Raw genomic sequence first — 25,275 nt, forward strand, 5'->3', positions numbered from 1 at the left:
TCGGTGAAAAATTTGCATTTCTACTTAACCTACACACTGTCAAAAGTTTTATTATTCGAAACCCTTCTGTTATTTGCCGTCCTAAGGCAGTCAGTGATATATCCGCTCCCACGGAACATTGATTTTGATTCATTTGTTCTGTATCGTTTTCGTAATGTTATTGAAACTAAAATATGTATGTATAAACTTTTTCCGGCCACCTGACAAGGCCGATTTTCTCATCTATCAGTAATGTCGAAAAATACACAAAAATATGTTTTTTTTAATCATCTATAGTAAAAAGTAGAACAACGTGAATCTTGAAAAATAAATACAGACATTTTAACAATATTATAATTTAACGAATACAAAATGTATTTTCTTTATTGTGCTGTGAAGCAGTATTAGAAGTTCGCTTTTATTTTTATTGTCTTGTATTCTAAGAAAAGTTTTCATGATAATCGTTTTTCACAACAAAAAATAGCGCCCACGTTTAATATATTACCTGTTATTGCTTGTTCAAATAGATAATAATATTCATCTCAATTTTTAAAATCATAAAATATCAGCCTTTATTTTAGAGGTCGGCAACCTTGTTGCCATGCCGAGCGTAATATTTTTTTTAAATCGCCAATAGTTCTATATTACTATAGATAATCTATCAATATAAAACAGAACTAACGATCTCAGACAATAATTAAGTAGTAGTCACTCGAACTTACCGTGTTATATTGTATTAGATAAGTATAATGATTAGTCGATATGAAACCTTTCAATCAAGCAGTTTACAAATAATCTCTCAATTGAATATTCGTTCCTCACATACTGTGTTTGTAGGCAATAAACAGAAATCAATCCAAAATAATAAAGCTTTACTATTATGCAATATTAAAATAGATATAAAACAATACAACCATTAAAACAGTTATGTGTTTAATAATCAATTGTGTATCCAGATATTACAAAATTAAAGTTAAAGGTTCGACATCACACCAAATTAAAATACCAAACAACTTCAAATGGTGATCCCGACGGAAAGTAATGAACAACTACAAATTTATTGTGACTCTATAATTATTATAATAAAACAATACATTTACATCTGTATTTGTTACCTGGCTCTACAATCCGATGTGGATCTTGGCCGCCTCACGAAGAGGTTTCGTAACAGATTTTTGTTTTATCAGAATGGATGTCGGCCACTTACTCAATCTATTAGATTCATGATCTGGGTTCAAACACACATTGAAGAGATTTTTCCAGACCTGGTATTTGATTTCCGAGACACGTGACGTTATAAACCGACACGATACCGATTGACCATTACGAAAAATCTTATTATAAGGAGGGGGTTGACTTGACGTTCCTACTTTGTGTGGATAGCTGTGAAGTTGAATGCGTAGGATTTCGTAATCGAGTGGTTACTGCATATTGCTGTGGTTATCGAGTTTTTTTATAGTTATCCATGTGACGCTATATTAGCTATACAAACATTAGCAGCTAACATGTGACATACATGGAATAAACCACAATAATCACAGTTATATGAATTATTTAATAAATACCACATTAATTAAGTAATGCATCATTCGGCTGCAATAATTTTTGTCTCAAAAAAATGGAAATTGGTTTAATTCTTCTAGTAACAATTCTGGCTAAAAAATTAGTCGTATTCGTCCGGAGTCTAGTAAAAGACCAATTTAATATCCTACAAGATATGTTACCAGCCTCTGCTTTATATAAATTTTAGTCTAGGTAATTTTTAAAGTTAAATGATATGTAAGTAAGTATCCCATTCAATAAAACAGAAATATTGCTTGAATAAATGTCTTTGAAAAGTAAATAAAATTTTCATAACTTATGCTATATTTTTTTATTGTGTTGTATACATATTTTTCTTATTTTTCTCTCAAAATTTGTGTACGCAGTTATCTTATCTACTTTATACATTTATTGGAAACTTATTTATTACTTCACTCCACCCGTTCTTGTGTTGAAACATAAGGCAAGCATAAGGTCACGCCGTTTTATTTGATCCAGCGCCTCATACCGCGCCTTTTGCTAAATGCAGCGTGTAGATCATTAGTGTAGTAATGCTACAAAATGAGACAAGGTTCTCCATTACGCCGTAATCTGACAGTCCTGCTCCGAGAGGGAAGGTGTGCTTAAGTCTGTCTAACCAGCTGTTGGGCCCATCGGGCTGTCCGACCTGGTCGCCACAAAGGTCAATAATTAATATAATAATTTAAAAAATTGCGGCGTCTTATTGCGGACGAGTTTTTGTATGTCCGTATTATTTAGCTAGGTTTTTGTATAATATTTATAATTAAATTAATTTTCTTTTATGTTATTTCTCCATGATTTTCTCTCCATGTCCTTGCTTTTTCGTGCAAGGTGGTTGTTAGTAGTTTTTAACAATCACAAACACCCAGGCCTTGAGAAAAACACATAAATATTGTGTGTACTGACTGGTAATCGAACCCAGGAACTCTCGGGTGAAAGGCAAGCGCATTACGCACTGCACCACGAGAGCCGCCCTCCTGAGACATTACCAGCCGTAAAAACTGCTGATGCTTCATACCCAAACGTAGGACCTCGTGATAGCTCGATTAAGACCGAGTGTAGTGCGGGGTGGGTTGGTTTGGAGGGGTCTGTGTTTGTGTAGTCCCATAAGGGTATTGAGCTTTGTGGTATCCGGAATGCATGTCAAAGTAAACGTGCGCTTATTCGTGATCAAAATACTGAGGTGTCTGTTTATGAACTGTATTGTTTATGACGCGCTCATGCCGGTGTAATCTTAAGATTTGACGTGTACACTGATGTTTATAGTACGAACCTCGATGAGATGCCACGACTCACGGACAGCAGAATAGATAGTACGTACGTAGTACGCCATTGTTACGTTGGGCAGTCGCAAAAGTGGAAAGTTGGGAATCCAGGATTTAAGTAACTACTGTAAGATGCATGAGAATGATTTACAATGTACAAGAGACAGATATGGATATGGACGACTCTTTTTGTCTTTTTGTTAAAATTATTTCGTAAAGAAACTGAGGAAGAAGGTACGTATTTTACCACGTTTTTATTAGCACATATTATTTTTGTTTGTCCAGTACAAATTTTTTATTGTTTGTCCAAGATTTGTATTGGACAATTGAAGATTTTAACTAACTTCCCGACTAGCTACATTTGAAACTTTTAGAATATATCAGAACACGACGACAATGCATTCTTTTAATACTTTTAGCCATTTTTAAGCAGAATTGAATTCATTTTTCAGTTAATTCTGTTTTGTATGAAAAGTTATTATTGTTGGTTGCTAAGGGGGTCCTAGCAACTAAATTATTAATATATACGTGTGTTACTAAGGAAATCAGTATGAAATATCAAAATGACATTTCAGTATTCTATATCTATTCAGTATTTCTATCAAGTACAATAAAAAGCTTTTATTAATACCTACATAGAATTGTCAAGTTTATATGATTCAACAGAAAATTAAAAAACGTGATACGTATATAAAAGTTATTTTTATCTTGTTATTATTAGTTATAGGTATAATTGTGTTATTTGTTATGTTGAATAGATGATAAAAATAATGAAAAAAATATTTTTAGATTAATTGACTTAAGTAATGTAATTGTTGTTTAAATTTACGCTATACATACTGGTGATTCACAGTGATGAAAGTCCTAAGGTAAGAGGCCATCCATGGACTGAAACCGTATGCGGTTTAGATCCGTGTGCCATACTAAACTTATGATTTTTGTTCATGAAAATATATTTTCACTAAATTTGTAAGTGTAAGTGTATGGTATAAACGGATACGATCAGATGCTTATAATATACTTTGTGGAAATATATTTCCATGACTAGAAAAGATAAGCTTAGTATGGCACACGGTTCAAACCCGCATACGGTTTCAGTCCATGGATGGCCTATAAATTTGAGTAACCTGAATACGGCGAAATATTTTAATAATTATTGGTTAACCGATTGAATTACACGCGGACTTATTGAATTGATAACGGAAAGTGATTACAGTCTGATTATCGTTAAGTTTGTAACGGCGTTTCACTCGTTTACTTGACAAAATGCTTTTTATATGTTTTTTTTTTGAATTATTAACAAGCATGTTTTTGCTTTTTCGTACAAGGTAGTTGTTAGTAATTTTGAACAAAAACAAACACCCAGGCTTTGAGAAAAACATATAAATATTTTGTCCTCACCGGGAATCGAACCCATAACTTTCGGGCCAAAGGCCGGCGGCTTACGCACTGCACCACGAGAGCCGCCTCATCTGGCAGTTCAAATATATAACTATTAAATTTCTGATAACATTTTCATTTTTTTCTTTCAGGTCAGATGTTACTTCGGATTTTACCTTCCAAAACACAACATAAAATAATAATATTTTTTATTTGCTAACGTATGATTATAATATACAACATGACTAATAATTATTTAATTGTAGGTGCTTCCTATCTACTATATTTTTTATCTTAAAACTAATTCTGTAGTATTAAGTATGGTTTAAAATTTACATACATTATCATATTGAGTAGTTATATTTTCATTAGAATATGTACCATAAAAAAGTTATAATGAAAATTGGACGAACAGGTAAACATTGCGTGCGTATTTTGACATACCTACTTGTAATTGAGTAAAATTTCCCCATATTCTATTGGATGCCTTATTAAATAATATATATAATACTTATATATAATAACATGTAACCGCCAATTCATTTCATTAGCCTTAAATAATTGTCTATTTACTATTGTATCAAATTATTCACTTATTCTTTCATATAGCAACATAGTGGAAATGCTGACATACAAAGACATGCGGAAACACACCGCAGACAGTAATCCGAAATAATATTATCAACATAGTTATCTTGTCAAATTATCATAAGTTCGGTACCTACCGCATTATTAATATAACTTTCATATATTATTATGTTATGTCCGCATAGAAAAGAGAAACATCTCTGAGCGTAATCATACCTATATAATTAGATTGTTTATTTGTAATGGACAGGAATTCTTTTTATATGCTATTATGAGGAACAATAATTGTTTGAATTGCCTAAAATTACTGCTTGTATCAAAGCTATTTCATATAAAAGATATAGGTACCATTTTTAAGTCCCCGAGAAATATATATAGAAAAAAATGTCAGTTTTGCATAACTCCCAGTTGCTATGCAACCAAAAATTATATTATTATTTTGACATTTGATACTATAAAAACTAGTGGCTGTACCTAATGAATTAATATTTAAATAGGAAAATTTATCGCCACTTTTCCAAACGAATTGAGTTTGTGATATTTTTATATAATTGGCGTTTTATATGTGAGAGTGATGTGTAGTTAACTAAGAAAATGTTTTCTTCAACATATTTGATCTATCTGATACTATTATTACGCGAAGATCTCTTGGATGACTCATTACCACGTTTTTATTAGCTCGTATTCTTGTTTGTCAGGTACAGATTTTTTCTTGTTTGTCCAAGATTTTTAAGTAACTTCCCGACATTTGAAACTTTTAGAATATATCAGAACACGACGACAATGCATTCTTTTAATACTGTTGGCCATCTTTAAGCAGAATTGAATTCATTTTTAGTTAATTCTGTTTTGTATGTTTCGGAAAAATCGTTAAAAGTAATATTTACTATTCACTATTATTGGTTGCTAAGTGGGTCCTAGCAACTAAATTATTAATATATACGTGCGTTTCTATGGAAATCAATATGAAATGTCTAAGTGATATCTCTGTATTCTATAATATTTATTCAGTATTTCTATCAAGTACAATAAAAAGTTTTTATTAATACATAGAATTGTCAAGTTTATATGATTCAACAGAAAATTTAAAAACGTGGTATATAAAAAGTTCTTTTTATCTTGTAATTATGTCTTATTTAAACGGCGTTATGTTGATTTTTAGGATTTTCACTTCAATTTTTTCAGTCCTGAAATTACTTAAATTTGAATCAAGCATAATCTTAAATAAATTCACATTTATAGAATGAATGAAAAGTACCCATAGTAATATTAATAATATAATATTATAAGATTAACGAGAAATTCAGATCTAAAAAAAAGAAGCGATCTTCGCGCTGCAAGTCTGGCATGGTGGGAGGCGCAAAAGTTGGCTATGGACCGAGGGAAGTGGCGTGAGCTCATTCTTACCTTATGCCCAAATGAAAAGAAGAAAAATGAGATGTTCAAATATTATTAATATTTGTTTATGCAACACACCAGTAGAGTGGGGATATCACCTGAAAATGGCTATCAAATTCGAATAATAATGGACATAACACAGTACTATACAATACCCTTCCGGTTTCAGAAAACTTTTCTACAAAAATAAATAAATGTATTTGAAATGAACAACCTACGTAATATATTATTTTACCATATTGTACGACTTGTTATTATTTTTTCACTGGTATTTCTTAGTGGAAAGATATGATATTAATAAAACAAACATTCAATTATTATGTTAGGGAGTTATTTTATTTCATTTTTTTGTACCTCATTTACCTTATTGGTTGTATGATACGTTTTATAACTTTGCATTTTTTACTACACTGATACACCTCTTTCCCTGATTACCTCGCATAAAATTAGATCAAAATATGACATTCACTTGTATTAATAAATGTAGTAACAAGTAAATAAACAGATAATATTATATTTAAAAAAATATTTTTAGAATATATTTTTACATCATTTTAACCCTAGACCGGAGTCCAAAGTTGTGAAGTCTACCCATACCTCCGCGAACCCCGCGAAAAAGGCCCGTTTCAGACGGGACACCGGTGTCGCGCTTGTATTAATATAGGAGGCATTTGTATTCAAATAAAGGGGTCTTTGTATTATGTTTATGAACGCCCCAGAGCTAATGAGTCAACGTGTGTTCGGAGACTTTTCCGTCGGCCGCTACATTCTCTAGCCGCCGATACACTTGTTTTTATTACCGCAGCCAGTTTTATATTCTGATTTATAACGCGAAATTATGCGTTGACTCATAAGCTCTGGGGCGTTCATAAACATAACACAAAGGCCCCTTTATTCGAATACAAAGGCCTCATATATTAATACGACCGCGACACCGGTGTCCCGTCTGAAACGGGTCAAAGGAATACGTACAAACAGAAATCATTCAATTAATTAAAAAGATACGTATTGATCTTGTGTTTTGGTTGTTTTAGCAGAATTCTAAAGGTAGTCATCTCCCTATTTTAGATTAAATAAAGTAGAGTTTCACCAAAAAAATATCTTCGTTTACTGAGGAGAATAAATTCTTATATTTTAAAGGACGCTTATTTACAAGCAGTAAACATCTCCTCGGTTTCAGATTAAAATCGTTCATTTTCCAACTTTATAAATTGAATTACACGCTCCGCCATGTAAATAACCCGTTAATTGAGATTGCTTAGAATGTACTTCGATGGAAATTTTGTACAAGCAAAGTCTACAGCGGGGAAAGTGACCAACTTTCCAAGAATCCAACTAGGAACAGGGCGCAGCATACTTTACCCTAGTTATTGTAGTTGACTGGTTTCAGTGCCTACATACTTATAGGATAATGAGATCATAATATGATATAATATTATGTAACTCAGAGAATTTGATTTTGCCGAAAATAATTTATATATTATGTACAGATTTTGGACCTATATAAATTATTATTATATCTTACAGAGGTAAATCACCTTTCGAGTGTGTTCATAACAGTTATCATCAATATCATCAGACATGGTTGATCAACTACTTAATCTGCAAACCAGCTAACTGCACTTTTGACCAAAAATGAGATTTAGTTGGCATTTTGTTATAAAGCAGTTTTCTATGGTCACATAAAATTTCAAACTTCTAAATCTATAAATAAATGCGTCATCGTTCTTCACACAAAACAGCCAACTGCAGGTGCCAAATTTCCAATATCATAAATGGAACAACTCCGCTCTTTAAGTGTATAAATATTCTTTTTTATATAAAAAGTAAGCTAAAACACTGTAGCTTTTGTAAAAAACATATACTATAATTAAGCCCTGACGGCTAAAATTATTAAACATGAAATATGCTTTGCCTACTGATTATCTGAATGCTGGTTGTCCAAATTCGAAAGAAAATAAAATTAATTGCGGGGCGCGGGTTTACACGTCACTTCCGATGCGCCGTGCCCGGCGGATTGGAGTCTCTCGCGGCCGCGCTACTTTTGTAACTTTATTTTTCGTTACGCCTGTGCGATTTTTCGTAACGAATCCGCCCGGAAGGTCAAGACGAAAGCAGGTATCCATGCTAAAAAAATCCAAGTGTATTTTTGGAATTGTTAAATTGTGCTCGATAGTTAAATTATTAAGTTTTTTCTCCTTTCTGAACAATTTGCCCAAATGGAGTTAGCCTGTTTGCAGATTAAGCAGTCTAAATGCCTCCTCTAGCTCATTTCACTCTTCTCGGTCCCTATTTATTTGCTACTACGTACATAATTTTATGAGTTTATCTACCCTGTGGGTTCTACATCATCCGTGTTGTCATTTAGTTCCTAATTAGTTAAGTTTATGACAACATTTGTCCAGCGGTTGTTCAGTCCATTACCATTTCATCGAGCTCTATTATATTGCGTATATTATTTGTGAGACTTTCTCTTGATAATAATTGTAGTAATATTAAAGAAGGATAATTTATAGGAATGCGGGGTATCCTTTAAAATATTCGATGGTCACCGTACTGTATAACCAATAAGTGTTTCAAAGATACTTGTTTCAAATACGAGACCCAATAGTGATTCCACTAAGAGGTGCCCATCGAACCGTTGATAAAATGGCTTAAGAAAATTGGAAGCTGTTTGCTTATTGCCACTTTCCCAGCCGAATGATAGTAAATGTACAACAGTTTCTTAATAGATGTTTCAATTTCGGAATACATATTATACTAGGTAGGTAGGTACCTATTTTTATTTAGGTATATTTTCGGGTCTACTACAACCGTTGGCGGTAGCGATTGCAATACCAAATGAAAATACCAATATTGGTATTTCCTATTGAATACCGGTATTAATACTGGTATTTGTAAAATAATTGGAAAAAAAACAGAAGTATCTACAAATAAATCTCTTTAAAATATTAATATAATTATTATGGCATGTGTCATTGCTGGTCATCACGTGAACTCACGGAGATAAAAATGTCTATGGTTTCGTCATTTTGCAGAATATTTTTAACGTGCACCATCTCGTAAATTCACTGAATAATGACACTGATGAAGAGTGCCTACTATAATTATTAGTAATTTGAATTAATATTAATTATTCATGCTAATTTCAATTAATTTTAACAGTTTCTACGTGTGCGTACCTTAAAATACATGCGGCATGATATTCATAGATAATAGAACACAGCCTGCAGACCATAGATAATAGACAACATTCTCATAGAAAATTCATAGTGCTAATTGCTAAAAACAAAAAATAACGCCAATTTGACAGTTTGACGTGACATTCGAAAAGTGCAGGCACGTGGAATATGATAAAAATGTTCAAAACGTCATGCAGGTGCAGATGCAGTGAAGTTCAACGTAAAGTGCGCTCATTCTTGTCTTAATGATTACGGCAGATTTTTCCAACTGACAATGTTCGTTTAAAGGTTCAAGATGTGCTACGGGATGGGAGCATCAGTCTGATAAGATTTTAAACATCAAGAACAACGATATAACACACTTTTTTCCCGTAGCGGCTGCCCGTGACAGCAGGCGACAAGCACCGTGACATGCATCTCAATGTCGGTGGGGATTTAGATGCTCCATTTAAATAATACCGTAGTATTATAGCAAATTTACGCAATCATCATAATATAGGACCTATTGTATACACTCCATGATGATGAGAATTTCACCACATATATATAAAATTATTCAAACACTTACTAGAAACAATTGAAAATCAACATTTTTATTTTTGTATTTAGAACGTAGTTTTTTTATCTCTTCTGAATATAATTTTTTTGACACATCAGAGATTTTAGATATTTTGCAAAATATTTACGTAAATTTTTGATAAATCACAATGCACAGAAATTCGTAAACCTTTTTACGCTAAAATTGATATGATGATACCACTATTCAAGTATTTACTTCACATCCTATTCAATAATATTCATTATACGAGTATTGAATAATAATAATTTGGTAAATTGTTTAAATAATAATGCTAAGTAATTAATACTTCTATTCATGAATACGGGCTAGCTGATTTGCATTTGAATTTATAATACTCAATCATTTCTGTTGTATGCATATGAAATGCCTAATGATATCCTTAATCGGGATTACATTCCCGGGATTAATATATTTTTTTTATTATTTTCGGAATTCGTCGAAAACCAGTGAAATTTAGTCTATTCATTATGAATTGGCGCGAATATCAAAAAGAAAAAACACTCTAGTATTATTTATTTGTGTCTTCAAAGTTTTTCCAGTCCCTAAAACTTTAGAAAAGTAAGAGATTCGTAATATTTATTATTGAACAATAAATATAATTTCATATTTTATTTAATAAACATAATTTCGAAACCCAAAAATAAAAAAATAAATGGTGTCGGGCAGGATTCCAACTCGCATCCATCAGATTCCATCTCGCATCCATCAGATTCCATCATCATATTTTTTAACGTGTATGTTTATGAGGTGTTTCCAAATCATGTTTACATAATTATCATTTAGTTACATCAACTTACTAATAGATAAAGCATCTGAAAAATAAAAGGGTTCTAGTAAACGACCGCAGCGCCTGCTTATACAAATTTCATTATTTAATATACTGTCCAATACGGGTGAATGTCGTTGAAAGAAATGAACATACATTTCAATTAGATTGTCCACTTTAATATTCACATTTTTTATGTGCGTGTTTGTCTATGGATAAGACAAACTGTATATGACATACACATGTTATTCTTGACAATAATTGATCCCGGAATCTTAGAATTAAGAAATTGATCGAGATACCGGGATTATAAACCCTAATCCATTAATGACTTCATTGTTTTAGTCATAATAATATATTTAGGTACAGAGACAAACTATATATTATCTGCTTCTATTCTTGCTATTGTGATATAATATGTAAGAATAGTATGTACGCATATTATATATATATATATATACTAGTAAGACACCTAATTTAGTAAGTGAAAGGACTATTTAATTGGTTTATCTAAGAACAAAGTACGTAACTACACACGACATCATTTCTAAATGAAACCATCCGCGTAGAGGAAAATTCGTGAAAGGCTAATTACGAAAATGAGAAATTCAAATCACTTCATAAAACAGGTTCTTGGTTTTGGTTGAGCCTCTAAAATAATAAATACATCAGTGTAGTTCTTGGGAAAACGTTTCTCAAACCTCATTTTATTCATAATAATATTCAATTAGTATGAAAATATACTTTCAACGATTCATAACTTATATCTTACAAAATTTGGGTCGATTGCAAAGATGTTGAAAAAATTCTCTTCCAGAACGCAATTTATATGACGTAAGTGTCACTTTCGAACGCAAAAAAGAGAGAATCATGGACAGTGCTCGGAGTAAAAGCTCAAAATCAGTAAGATTAGTTTTTTTGATTTCTCGAGAAATCGAAAATATTATGAAATGATCTCTTCTTCCCTTTTTTCATTTTTTACCACGTTTTTCTTAGCTCGTATTCTTGTTTGTCCGGTGGTTGTTTATCCAGTACAAATCTTGCAATCGCTTTTTAAATAACTTCACGACTAGCTAGACATTTCAACTTTTAGAATATATCAGAACACGATGCCAATACATTCTTTTAATACTTTTAGCCATCTTTAAGTAGAATTGAATTCATTTTCACCTAATTCTGTTTTGTATGAAAAGTTATTTCGGAAGAAATCCGTAATCCAATCCACTATTATTGGTTGCTAAGGGGGTGGTCCTAGCAACTAAATTATTAATATATACGTGCGTCACTATGGAAATCAAAATGATATTTTAGTATTCTATATTTGTTTGTTTGTTGCAAAATAGCAAAAAAATGATTTGTTGACAATTGCTTTATTTGTCCTAAATTATTAATACATAGAATCGTCATGTTTATATGATTCAACAGAAAATTTAAAAACGTGGTAAGTATATAACAAGTTCTTTTTATCTTGTAATTATTAGATCTTCCGGCAAAAACAAATTATATTTTGTTTTTTTTATATTGCTGTTTCGGTCGGGAGCTAACGTATTGGTAAATTCTCGATTTATTGAGAATCTCATTGTTGATTTTTGGAGAAATGAGAAATAAAAATAATTTCTCGAGATTGACTTTTTCTGAATATTTCTCGATATTTCTTATCACAACTTCTATTCAGAGTTTGTATGGAAAGTAAAGGTACTGGTAGTGAACCTTTTAGGCTACATTTCTCTCTATACGATACTAAATTCTTATTATTCAGAATTTAATAAAACTTATTGTGATGATTCCCCACACACTCTATTATTTAATTATGTAGCACTTCTCTGACAACATTGTAGCGAATTTGTACTAAAAAGTAAAATAAAGAATTTAAATTCATTATTATATAATATGTGATAAATTCTGAATTAAATACGCTGCAACCTATTTTATTAATGATCATAACGATCTCAAATCTTTACTAAAGTTTTATATTATTCTTTGCAGTTGGAGAAATAATCACCTCCCTTACCAATAACGATGATGTATTCAAGACGTGTTTATCATTGTTTAAAGATTTAAATTATAATTATATAATGTCAAAAAGTTCATTAAAGCGCAAATCTGAGGCGAAAGATCTTGAAAGATTTTTTGACTCTTCGTTGTCTTTTCACTCGCACATAACTTCTACAAAAGTCCTACTTGCAAGTAAGTTTCTAGGATTCATCATACGACAAGCCAAACTATTCAATCTAAATGTCATACGTACACTCTACGTCTCGTCAGAGCGTAGTATTCTTGAATGTGGGTCTATTTTTTTTGACTCCTTATGAAGTTTCCTACAAGCTTATTTTAGAGCGCGTCCAGAAGAAATTTTTTCGATTTCTTTATTTTAAGACAATATACTATACAATAATTAATTTGTCAAACGATTACTTTCCGACAGCCTTTCTATAAGGCATACTTACTCACTTTTCACTCTCTTGAATCTCGTAAGTCACTTTTGCTCTTGAAACATTTTTACCTACTATCACGAGGGATGATTTCCAATCGTGACGTCATAAAGAATTTAAATTATTTATATGCGCCTCTCAATTACCTACGTGGTCGCAGCCATTACCTATTCTGGGTCAGAACTATTTCCTCGAGTCAAGCTTATCAGGAACCATTAGCGAGGGTTGACAATGTGCTTTCTAAAGACATAAACATTTTCAATGATGACGTGCATTTTGTTTTTGAAACTTTATTTTACTCTATACAATTGTTTATGTTTTTGTATTTTTTATCTTTCTTTCTTGTGGGGGGTTATATTTGTTATAATTTTAATCTCTTGTTGGGAACGTCCTGAATTTTGATTTTTTATGTCTATAATATTTTGTTTTCTTAAATAAATAAATATGAATCCTAATCTTCATGTTGAAGTTCTCAATCGAATGGGGAAGGACCGAGAAGTTCTACGTAGTATCAAAACCAGGAAACTACAGTACCTCGGCCACATTATGAGAGGACAAAAATACAGCATTCCCCAACTTGTCATTCAAGGAAAGATCAATGGGAAGCGTATCAGAGGACGGCGCTGCATTTCGTGGTTTAAGAACCTCCGTGATTGGTACGAGTACAGCTCCACTGAACTGTTCCGGGTAGCAGACGACAAAAATAAGATCGCCTTGATGGTGGCCGACCTCTGCTAGGGGATGGCACAATAAGAAGAAGAATCTTCATTTCAATTATGCAGCGACCATAATTGTTATTATCGAAATATCTGCATAACTTTCAAAATTCTGATTCTACATATCGTCTCTGTTCTGGCAGAACACACTAACTGGAGAATACTAGTTTTGAGTAATTTGACTTTGAAGTTGTTAAAATGTTTGAAATGGTCTATCATGTGAGTTTATTAAGTAATCGTAAAAAGGATAACTTTAAAATAAAGACTGTTTATTTATTAAGAAGGTTTCCAGACAGTAAAGTTTGAAATAAGGAACATTTTGGTATAACTAACTCATTATGTCATTTTTTCGAATTAGTGTCTTATGCCAGAACAGTGACGATATATTATAATAAAGTCGTTTTTTTACATTATATGGACATATTATTAAATTGGTATTCAATTCATGGATTTCTGTAATGGGAATTGTTTTATTTTACTTTATAATGTCAATCAATCTATCGATCAATAAAACTCTGCGATACTTTCCAATCAGAGTCTCGTTGAAACCGTTCCCAATTGACTACTTTATTTCCAACCCCTCGTAAAACTCAAGAAGACTTATGAACCTCAAGGAATATTGTTGAAGTGGCAAATCCAATACTAAGCACATACTAGAAGTGAAAAGTATACTCAAGGAAATTTTCAATTTTAATATAATACAAGAACAGAATTTTATGTTGAAATTGTATTCTATAATAATATACCTACTTCCATTTTCATATAATTAGTTTTATTATTTGTTATTATATATTTTGATCTTATTTTTAAGAGTTTCTTCAAAAACACGTTTATTTTAAAAATACTAAATCATTTTATAGCATGGCCTGATTTTTCGTCGATTCAATTATGGAGGAAAATACATAACTTAGAAAGGCTTTAGAAACAACAACATTAGAATAAATCCTAGATAAAGGCTTGGACTTATTGGTATTAGAATATACATATTTCATCTGCTGGGTGAGTGCTGTAATTAACTTTGTCACCGCCAGCCAATTTTTACTAGGTTGACACTATTTGTATACCAGCTATTTTTGGAATAAAATAAATCTCCTAAAGAATATGAAATTGGAACATAATGATAAATATTTGTGAGGAATTACCAAATCCACATGTTTCTCCAGTTTATCGTGAATATTTTCTCACTAAAATGATAAATATTGTTTAGAAAATATACACAGATAGTTTATTCAGAAGTTATGACGTTTACAAGAACGCACGAGTTAACTCGTCCATGACCTGGCGCAAGATAATGTGTATATAAGTGGAGAGAAGAATAGCAACCTTAACAATAATCACATTTGTCCTACCCAAATACTGCGCACCAGAAAAAAATCGTAATTTAAAAAAAAATGTGTGTCATGGTGGTAGGCATCTGTTGATTTAATTTGAAATACTCTCAAATCACATGCATTAGATTAAATCCAAAAGTAGGGCACTTGTATCCACTAGCTCTGAAAGCGAAACAATATATTGTATGTATGTAAGAATTTCCCAAGATTCAAGATGTCTTATAAGTTTTTTCTCACATGTATGTTTCTGAGGCTTTTGTTGTGTTTTGTGATGCTGCGAGACAGGTGCAGCACATCAGTTGAATTTTAAGACGAGATATTTTTGAGTTGTTTTTTTTTTAAGTTTTAACATGATCAGAAGAAGAAAGACAAGTATATGATTGTAAGGTTGTAGCTAACTATTTTAATTCATTCCCTCAAGGTTATACTTCAGTTGAGGCATGGTCTAAAAATATCGTGACTATGCGATGAGTGGATTATGCAAATGACGTGTGCCAAACGAAATATAATTTGTCATAAAAATACAACATGCGTCCATTTAATGTTATGTTTATTGTTATATTACTAATATTAATAGTATATTCATTGACATGTTTTCTTTTTTAAGTACATACGTAAAGTTTTTTAGTCATCTTTACATGAATTAAGAATATATTCCTCCGAAGCCATGACCAAACAAATTGACGTGCGCACACATCGACTATCGGTCTCTGATTACGAGTGCGAAATTTCGTCGCACCCACTGTTGAAAATTATTTGCCGTTTCACTGATGTATGCTCTTAACATTAAAAGCATTTGACTCATTTTTATGTGTACGAGTATGCTTCTTCTTCTTCTTTCTTCTTTGTCCATATCCGCCCCTTAACCGGAGCATATGGACACCACGCGGCGCCTCCAAGAATCCCTGTTGCTCGCCAGTCTTCTTGCTTCGTTCCAGGTCAAACCAGCATCCCGTAGCTCCGCCGTATACACTCTGTAGATTGTATTTAGCGGCTTTCCAGGTATGCTGTCAGTCAATAATTAGATACCTACGTTCATAATGCAAAATGTTCTGAAAAGTGATGGTAGGAATATTATAAGTCGTACCTAATGCGAAGAAGACAAACGACAAAAAGAGCTTATTCAGCCTATAAATAATGTTGACGAAAGAATTACGGCGATGACAGGACAAATCATTTGAAATTTCAATGTGAACTCGACGGGATACAATTGGCGCATATCATTGTATTTGATAATTCTGTTTTTATCAAGGAAGTGGGAAATAATATCTTATATGGTTGGCAATACTTTCACAATACTTTGATAACAACACGAGCTCTATCGAATTATATCTACCTACCTATATTATAATACAATGTATAATGAATCCACAATAGTGACAAGATAAAAAGAACTTTTTATGTACAACGTTTTTAAATTTTCTGTTGAATTATTATGCTCAATATGCTCAAACTTGGACTTGATATGAAGTAAATAAAAAACAAACAAACAAACAAACATAGAATACTGAAATGTCATTTTGATTTCCATAGTAAAGCGCGTATATATTAAAAACTTAGTTGCTAGGACCACCCACTTAGCAACCAACCATAATGGATTGGATTACGGATTTCTTCCGAAATAACTTTTCATACAAAACAGAATTAACTAAAAATGAATTCAATTCTACTTAAAGATGGCTAAAAGTATTAAAAGAATGCATTGGCACCGTGTTCTGATATATTCTAATAGTTTCAAATGTCTAGCTAGTCGGAAAGTTAGTTAAAAATCGAATGCAAGGTTTTTACCGGATAAACAACCACCGGAAAAATAAGAATACGAGGTAATAAAAACGTTGTAATAAAAATATAAATAATGTGTATTTGATAAAAATAATCCAATAGTTGGCAACACTGATTCAGATATCACACTTATTGTCTATTCCCGGAATGCAAGCGAGAAACAGAAGACAGTCGGCGAAGATGTTTGCATTCAAAGAGAATTTGATTTCAATAGCAGGGAAGAACGGTATTCTAAATAATTAATTGTGTTGACAGGCCTCCATAGTGTACAACTGTGAATATTTTAATGGGTTGAATCCCTAACGCGCGTAACATCAACGGCGAACCTTTTGGAGAATTTAGCACGTCATTCGACGGATGCTGTTGTAATATTTAACGAATTTTCTCAAACATCATCGCAACCGAAAGTATTATTAATACTCTCGCTTACTAATCAAAACCTGTCCAAATTGTTTGAGAATTCAAGAATATTTGATTCTCGAGGAATTCATAATTAGTTTTTTGATTTTAAATTCTTTGAAAATAGTATTTATATGTACCTACTTTCTTCCAGTTACATTAATATTCGAAACGTTTTTTAGCTGTCATTTTATATTTACCTTCTAATCATGTTTCCCAGATTTACACTAATTTTAACATTCAGGAAAACACGTTGTAAATTATTATGCAATTGCTTTTTAACATATCGGATGGGGCTCGAGAGTACAATATATCGCTACAAAAAAAGAATGGTACGTATCGCAATTTTTAATAATATTTACCATGTTTATTAACAATGACAAGATAAAGCTTCACGTTGACTACTGCTTTATTGGATTTTTGCGCAGTATCCTATCAGGTGTGAGGCGACATAAAAGGTGCGAAATTTAAAATTTATAAAATTATGATGGTCTCAACGACTGCAATGATCATGTCGCGTGGAATAAAATGTCAAAATATATCACAGGAAACAAATATTAATAATATAGAAGTGTCTTCAGATGAATAGAGTTATAGATGGAATGAAGGAGTGGTAAACTGACTATCTGATATTTTAGTTCTTTATGCGTTAATTACATAGAGCTACTTTACGAGCTGCTTGTTGGCGAATTTAAAAGCGGGCGATTCAGCTACTGCGATTGTGATGATGACACACAAAACTTTCCATTCGCTGAGAAGCCAATAAGCTAGCGACTATTTTGACAGAACGTAGTTCGTTTTTTACCGGGAGGTCGCTACTACGCTCTACTGCGCAGACGCAGTAAGCCCACACGCCGGCGTGTTAAGTTGACCGGCTTTCAACTTTTCTCGGTAGATTGTTTACAATCTGCTTGTTAGCTGATATACTGATGATGATACTGGGCGACTTTACAAGCAGATTGTAAATTCGCCAACAAGCAGCTGGTAAAGTTGCTCAATGTCATTGACGCATTAGAAAGGCCGGAAAACTCACAGAGTGGCGAAGATTATTCAGTAAATCATGTCAAATAATGAGATATAGTGATGCGGAGAAGAATCGTTCGCAATCAAAATTGTTTGCTGTAAGATTGAGAAATCCGAAAAGGAGAATCCTCGACCTAACGAAAAAATACGAAGCTTGCAATTTGAGACATTTTTTTGATAATTTATAATTTAAACTGTTTTTATAAATAAATAATATGTACTTATCTGAAAATATTAAAAATAAAAAATATTTGTTTTTATAAGTCATTATTTAAAAAAAAAATGTTGTAAAATGTGAATATGTTAAAGGATCCCATCTTATTATTACATATTATTTTATAGTCATATTTATTATAAAATTTAGTTTATTAGGGTTTCTATATTGTATCTAAGACATTTTTGACTAATTCATAGTTTTAATATTTTTTTATATTTATTTTATAAAACATCAATTTTTATATAAAAAATAATTAAAATGCGTAACTTGAAATTATTTTTATTTTATGTCGAATGGTCCCAATATTGAAGCTCGGTTTTATATAAACAAAAAAGATTTCAAGTTACACACATTTATATTTTTATAAAGATGCCAACCAGCTGCTAAAAATCATGAACTGGAAAAGACGTGCGGAGGACCGTTCCGGCTGGAGGACGGCGGTGGAGGAGGCCAGGGCTCGACTTGAGCTGTAGCGCCATCAAAGAAGAAGAAGAATATTTTTATAAATTTTTATCATTAATATCTACAATGTCATCAAACACTAATCTTTTTAAAAAATGTTATGTGTGGTATTAATTTTAATAAAAGATCTTTTATGAAAAAAAAGTTTTATACAATATTCTTCATATAACAAAAATGTAATAATAGTTTATTACCGGCTTAAGCAATGTCTAAAAAAGTTGTTCAGCAATGTATGTTAAATAAATAATGATATCATGAACAGCAGGCAATGTTATATGAAAATCATGTCATATTAAGTTGGCGTATTGTGAATGGGTTTGAGGTGTTTTGAGGTTGTACACATGTTGTGATTTATATATGTATTGAGTAGGTACGCGTTTTAGACGTAGATAACATATACAAGACGTGGCTTAAATATTACGTTAACGTATTTTTAATTTAATCCGTTTAAATGAGTTAACTACCATATTAAGCAATTACAGTTTAGGTGCTTTAGAAGAATATCTTGGACTTATTTTACAACGTTTTTCTTAGGTCGTATTCTTATTTGTCTGGTGGTTGTTTGTCCGGTACAAATCTTGCAATCGATTTTTAACTAACTTCCCGACTAGCTAGATATTTGAAACTTTTAGAATATATCAGAACACGATGCCAATGCAATTTTTTAATACTTTTAGCCATCTTTAAGTAGAATTGAATTAATTTTTAATTAATTCAGTTTTGTATGAAAAGTTATTTCGATACCATTATCGGTTGCCAGGGGGTCCTAGCATCTAAATTATTAAATAACATATACGTGCGTTACTATAAAAATCAATATGAAATGACATTTCATTATTCAGTATTTCTATCAAGTACAAATTTTTTTGATCGTTTAAGCTAGTCAACAGAAAATTTAAAAATGTTTTATATAAAAAGTTATTTTTATCTTGTAATTATTAATAAATTATGACATTGTTAGGATAGTGCAGAATATTTAATATATCTGTAAAAAGCATTATCCAGAATCCGTTAGATACATGTTCGAGTTCTTCTCGGTGCAATTTTTTTTTGCAATAGATTATGTTTCTGAGTTGTCTCAAAATATATACATAGTAATATTATATAAATAACTATAAAAAATTCAGATCAACCATTGCCACCTGTCGACATTTTTGGATACGGCTTAGTTGTGCAATTACTTCGATTTCGATTACATTTGGACTGACGTATTCAGAGATATTATATCGTGTTTTCTATCTGACACTACATTATACTTCGTTATATCGTTCCGTCAATCTATCACAAATTAATCATAATGTCGTCTAATACTTTATTTATAATCGATATGCTAATACTACACTGCAAGTAACTGTCAAACTATTATAAGAGTATTCATTTGTTTTTTTTTCACGACCAGATTACCTATAATAAATGATTCCTTTAGTAAAGTTGTGTCAGTTTATTTTTCAAAATTAACAATTTCGCTTAAGTGTATGTTTTACGTATTATTCCTGCCTTGCTCTCAGCTATAAATTTACATATTATATTTTCGCTTGTGCGTTACAGACAGATAGATCGATACATATATCCTCAGCGGTCCTCGTAGTCTAGTGCGTAAACGCTGACCTATCATCCGAGGCCTCAGGGCTCAATTCTCGGTGAGGTCATATTATTATGTCTATGTAATTTTCTCAAAGCCCAGGTGTTTTTGATTGTTTCACTTCTTTTACGAATTACACAAGTCTTTCAAGTTACAAGTCGAGTGCTTAAAGTCAGACAACGTTATCTACAAAAAAGTGTTTTTTTTTTTTTTTTTTGAGATAACGTTATTTTACATTTACGGCTACATGATAGTCAAACAACGTTATGTCAATCTTTTTTAATTTCTTATTAAATCGTCAGTAAAGTTTAACGCTAACTACATAAGTTACCCTTGTTTTCATATATTTTTAAAACTATCCCTATAAATTTTAACATTATCATAAGCAAGATAAATGTACAATACACAATAAATTATAAAATATTAACATTAGGTTTTAAATAAACATTTCCCTAGTTGAGTTACAAGAATCTAAAATAACGATTTTTGACTCTCCTGTAAAGTTGCACTTTTGTAGATAGTGTTGTTTGACACTAAGCCCTCGAAGTGTTACAAGTGTTTCACTACACCACTGGCATTGGGTCTCATAGCATGTTGTAGTGTTAAAAAAGAATATAATATGCATGTGTATGTTTTTAAATTTAATTTCAAATAGTGCCATGTTATTTACACATGACACACTGTAATTCATATGGCAACAAAATGGCAAAGGACAACCTGAGTACGCGTGCGCACCACGTTAATTTCAAGGAGTTCGTAAACTATTTCCGGCGCTAAACAAGAAAGCGGCTTTTTAATATGAAGGCGGAGCGGGAGTCGCTCTCTCAGTTTTCATCGTTCGAACGAAGCAGACGTCTCTCTTAAGTTCCGAGCCAATGGAACCGGGGCCCATGGCTTTGATTTCCTGACATTTTGGAGACGTTGATTATGGCCAACCGAAGGACGTCCCCCACAGGCCAGGAGATCAAAGGAACCCCATGGTTCCGACACGTTTGAAGACGCACTCCTCGATTCCGTCCTGGAAGGAATCGAAGACAGCGAAGAAGCTGAAGAGCATATGTGTATTTGGTATTTATCGTTACTTCCTTTACGTTACGGTCCACCGAACTAGCATTTGATTTTTATTCTAAAATAACTGGCATTTGATTTGTATTTCTAAATTGTCTGAATATTATATTACGCTAGGCGCTCGTAATTGATTTGATTAATTTACACAACTTTATACACTTTCGACCGCTAGTAAATTTTATATATTTTAATTATACATCTGTTAAATTTCTTTACACGCGTTTTATTTAAATTACCTTTTATCAATATTGTCTCTATCCATTTCATAGAGTGGCGCTCAAATCCGAGATATTTACAATTGCATTTTTATGTATTTTATTACTACAGGAACATACACGAATGAGTGAAGTAACCGGACAGGTAACTGAGGTTTTAGAGGTATTGTCAAACCACCCACGACCCTACCTTCCCCAAGTCTCATGCTTTACCGCACTTTTATCCCGTCTCCACGCTCCATACCCAGGCGTACCTGCCTATCTATATCCCATCCAACTCCAATCCACTCCTCTTTTCCCTACGTCACAATCTGATCAATTGTCACAATTCCCACCTTACCTACTCCTACATTATTCCTAATATGACAATAGTAAATTAAAACAAACATTTATACTGTACTAGTGGACACACAGCTCAAAGAAAGGACAATCGTTGAACTAATTTAGTCATCCAGTGGTATCCAAGAGGTACAGAACATCCGCAAGGTAGACTTAGAGGCCGCTGGATCGATGAAATGATAAAGTTCTGCGGAAGTACGAGGCAACGCAACGCACAGGGCCGAGAGAAGTGGAATCAGCTTGGAGAGGCCTTCATCCAGCAGTGGATAGATTTAGGCTGATGATGATATACAGATTTATAGCTACCATGTTTATTTTCGCTAACGTAGTTACAATTTTTTTCTGTGACTACGTATTTGATCATGCTAAAAGTTCCACCATGAAGTTGTAAAAGTTTTATAATATTGGAATTTCAAAAACATTCATTCATGGATTAGTCTAGTTTATTTGATAATATTGTAAGTAATTTTACAACTCTAAAAGCCTTTAAGCTAGCATTCATAATGCAATGGGTTTACCTATCCGATCCCCTACAAACAATGAACTTATTCCGAGTCACAAATTAACACTCTTGAATTGAACCGAGCGGTGAGTGAGCACCTCACCTCGGCTTCATATTATTACTTGGGGCCAGATTAATCTGCTCTCCGCCGGTGTCTCAGTGAGGTCTCTGATTAAATTTACTCCCTCCAAACCACTCTCTCTCTGAGACGGTGACAAAGGTTCCCCCGAGAGACAGGCCGCTTGCCTTCGAAGGATCGATGAGAGGTGCACGTCTCGCTCGTGTGCCACGCTTCGCTATCACTTGCCGTTTTGATGCGGCGTTATTCGATTTTGTGACTCAGGTCGGAACGGTAAATTTATTTTATTCAAGTCTGCTATTAGGGTAGACGTTGTTCGGGTTTAGGTATAATGATGCATCCATTTATTCAATGTTTTAATCAAGATATATTGTAGATATAATATAATATAGGAAGTACATAACACACACTGTGAATAAACCGATACTTTATAGCGGTTCTACAACGTTTTTATATGCTTCACTACGTAACTATATCTAGATATTTTACGATTGATAATATTCTCAAAACTTTTTTGATTTGCATAAAGTCATTTGGGTTTTAGACAGAGTTGGTTAAAAGCAAAAAAGCTTATCTCCATTTTTTAAATTAAAAAAATTGAGTTTTTAACGAAGTTATATCGATGACCTAATGTTAGGTACTATCCCGTAAGTGATTTTTTAAAAATTGTGCAGGAAGCTAAACTAAATATTTAATATCCCGTATCTGACTGTTAATAGCACACACATGTTGTAACTAGATAGAATGCTAATAACCTGTAACGTAAAAAGTGGTATGGCAAAGCATATTATATAACGCCTAATATAATGATAACATCCAATAAAATGTGATATATATATATATAAATATAAACATCAAAATTTGTTATATTACTTACTGCTTTATCTTTTAAATAATTCTAAAGTAACATTTTGAAGCAGAATTCAACAAATGTCTTGCAACACGCTTGACAGCTTAAAGGCAAGATGCGGGCTATTACAGGTTTATTATCACAATTTTCAGACACGGGAAATTACTAAAATAGCTATATAATTTTTGTTAAAGTAACTGCTTTACTTAACTACGTCAAAAAGCCATTTTCTTCATATAGGTCAGATACGGGGTATTAACATTAGACCATCGATATAGTCTAATTTAAATAATGGTCAAAATAGCTTAACCCATAGCTTACGGGCCGCACAAAATTGTGTTTTTGCTAATTACTTTTCAAATGCAAATTAATACGTTATTTACAAAATTAATTAAAAGGGACCGTAAGCATTGTGTATAACTTATAATGTAAGTAGGTACCTATCTAAAAACTTCTCAGAACTATGTAATTTTTTATGGGCATATCTCAATGTGTAAGTGATGAAAATAAGCTCTTTTGAATTTAACCTAATTATTTTTTTTTGCTTTTTTGAGCAGCCTAGCACCTTTCAAAAGGGTGGTAGTACCAACAGTCGGAATTACTAATTTAAGTTATAATGTGATACAACGTTTATTATTTAAAAATAGTTTTACCTCATTCATTTATTTTTGAGATAAGTACCGAATAGGTACATAGGAAATTGTAAGAATGCTAAATTCTTATTTTTTTTTTAAATATTATTTTGAAAAACCGCAGAAAACATCCATATTAGAAAAAAATCCTAGGAAAAAGCTATATCATGAGGGACTCGAACCTCGTATCTTTTTACTGTTCGAATGAAGGCTCTTATCAAATTGATCTTTTGTTTTTAAAATTTCTGTGCCAATTTCTTGTTAGTTTGGTCGAAAACTTATTAAAAATTATATTATACATATTTATATAAATTCTAAAAGTATTTTTTTTACATATATTATGTATATTTATTTATTAATATATATACTATGTTAATAAGAGTAAAATAGTTAATTTGATCTAATTATATGCAAGGTAATCACTAATCAGGCAAAGAGGTGTATCAGTAGAGTAAAGAGTGCAAAAAAGTTATAAAATGTAGGTACACTCAACTCGACAAAGAAATCATTGCAATCATAGTTATGGACCGACATGAAAATAACGATAAAAATAGTATGTTTATTTTATATTTAGCAGGGCTCGAAATGGAACGGAACGCACCGGAGCGCCGTTCCGGCTCGTGAAATTTGTAATATTATCACTCCATCTCGTGGAATAAATATGTTGACCGTCTGAGCTAGATAAGCCATAGAATAGAAAATCTGATACACTTATTTTTATAAAATACACATACGATTTGATGACTATGTAAATATCTTCAGAACATTTGTCGAGCGCTCCGGTTCGTAAACTTTTCCATTTCGAGCGCTGATATTTAGTACAAGTAATATAAGACAACATAACAAATATTACATTCGTGCATTTGCGTCGATGGCGTATTTCAGATCATTTCGCGAGTTATGGACAGGCTAAATACACAATAAAAATGTCTCATAATAAAATAT

The sequence above is a fragment of the Rhyacophila brunnea genome, unplaced genomic scaffold, assembly GCF_057557595.1.
Source record: "Rhyacophila brunnea isolate RB1 unplaced genomic scaffold, BYU_Rbru_1.0 scaffold_12, whole genome shotgun sequence".
NCBI lineage: Eukaryota > Metazoa > Arthropoda > Insecta > Trichoptera > Rhyacophilidae > Rhyacophila > Rhyacophila brunnea.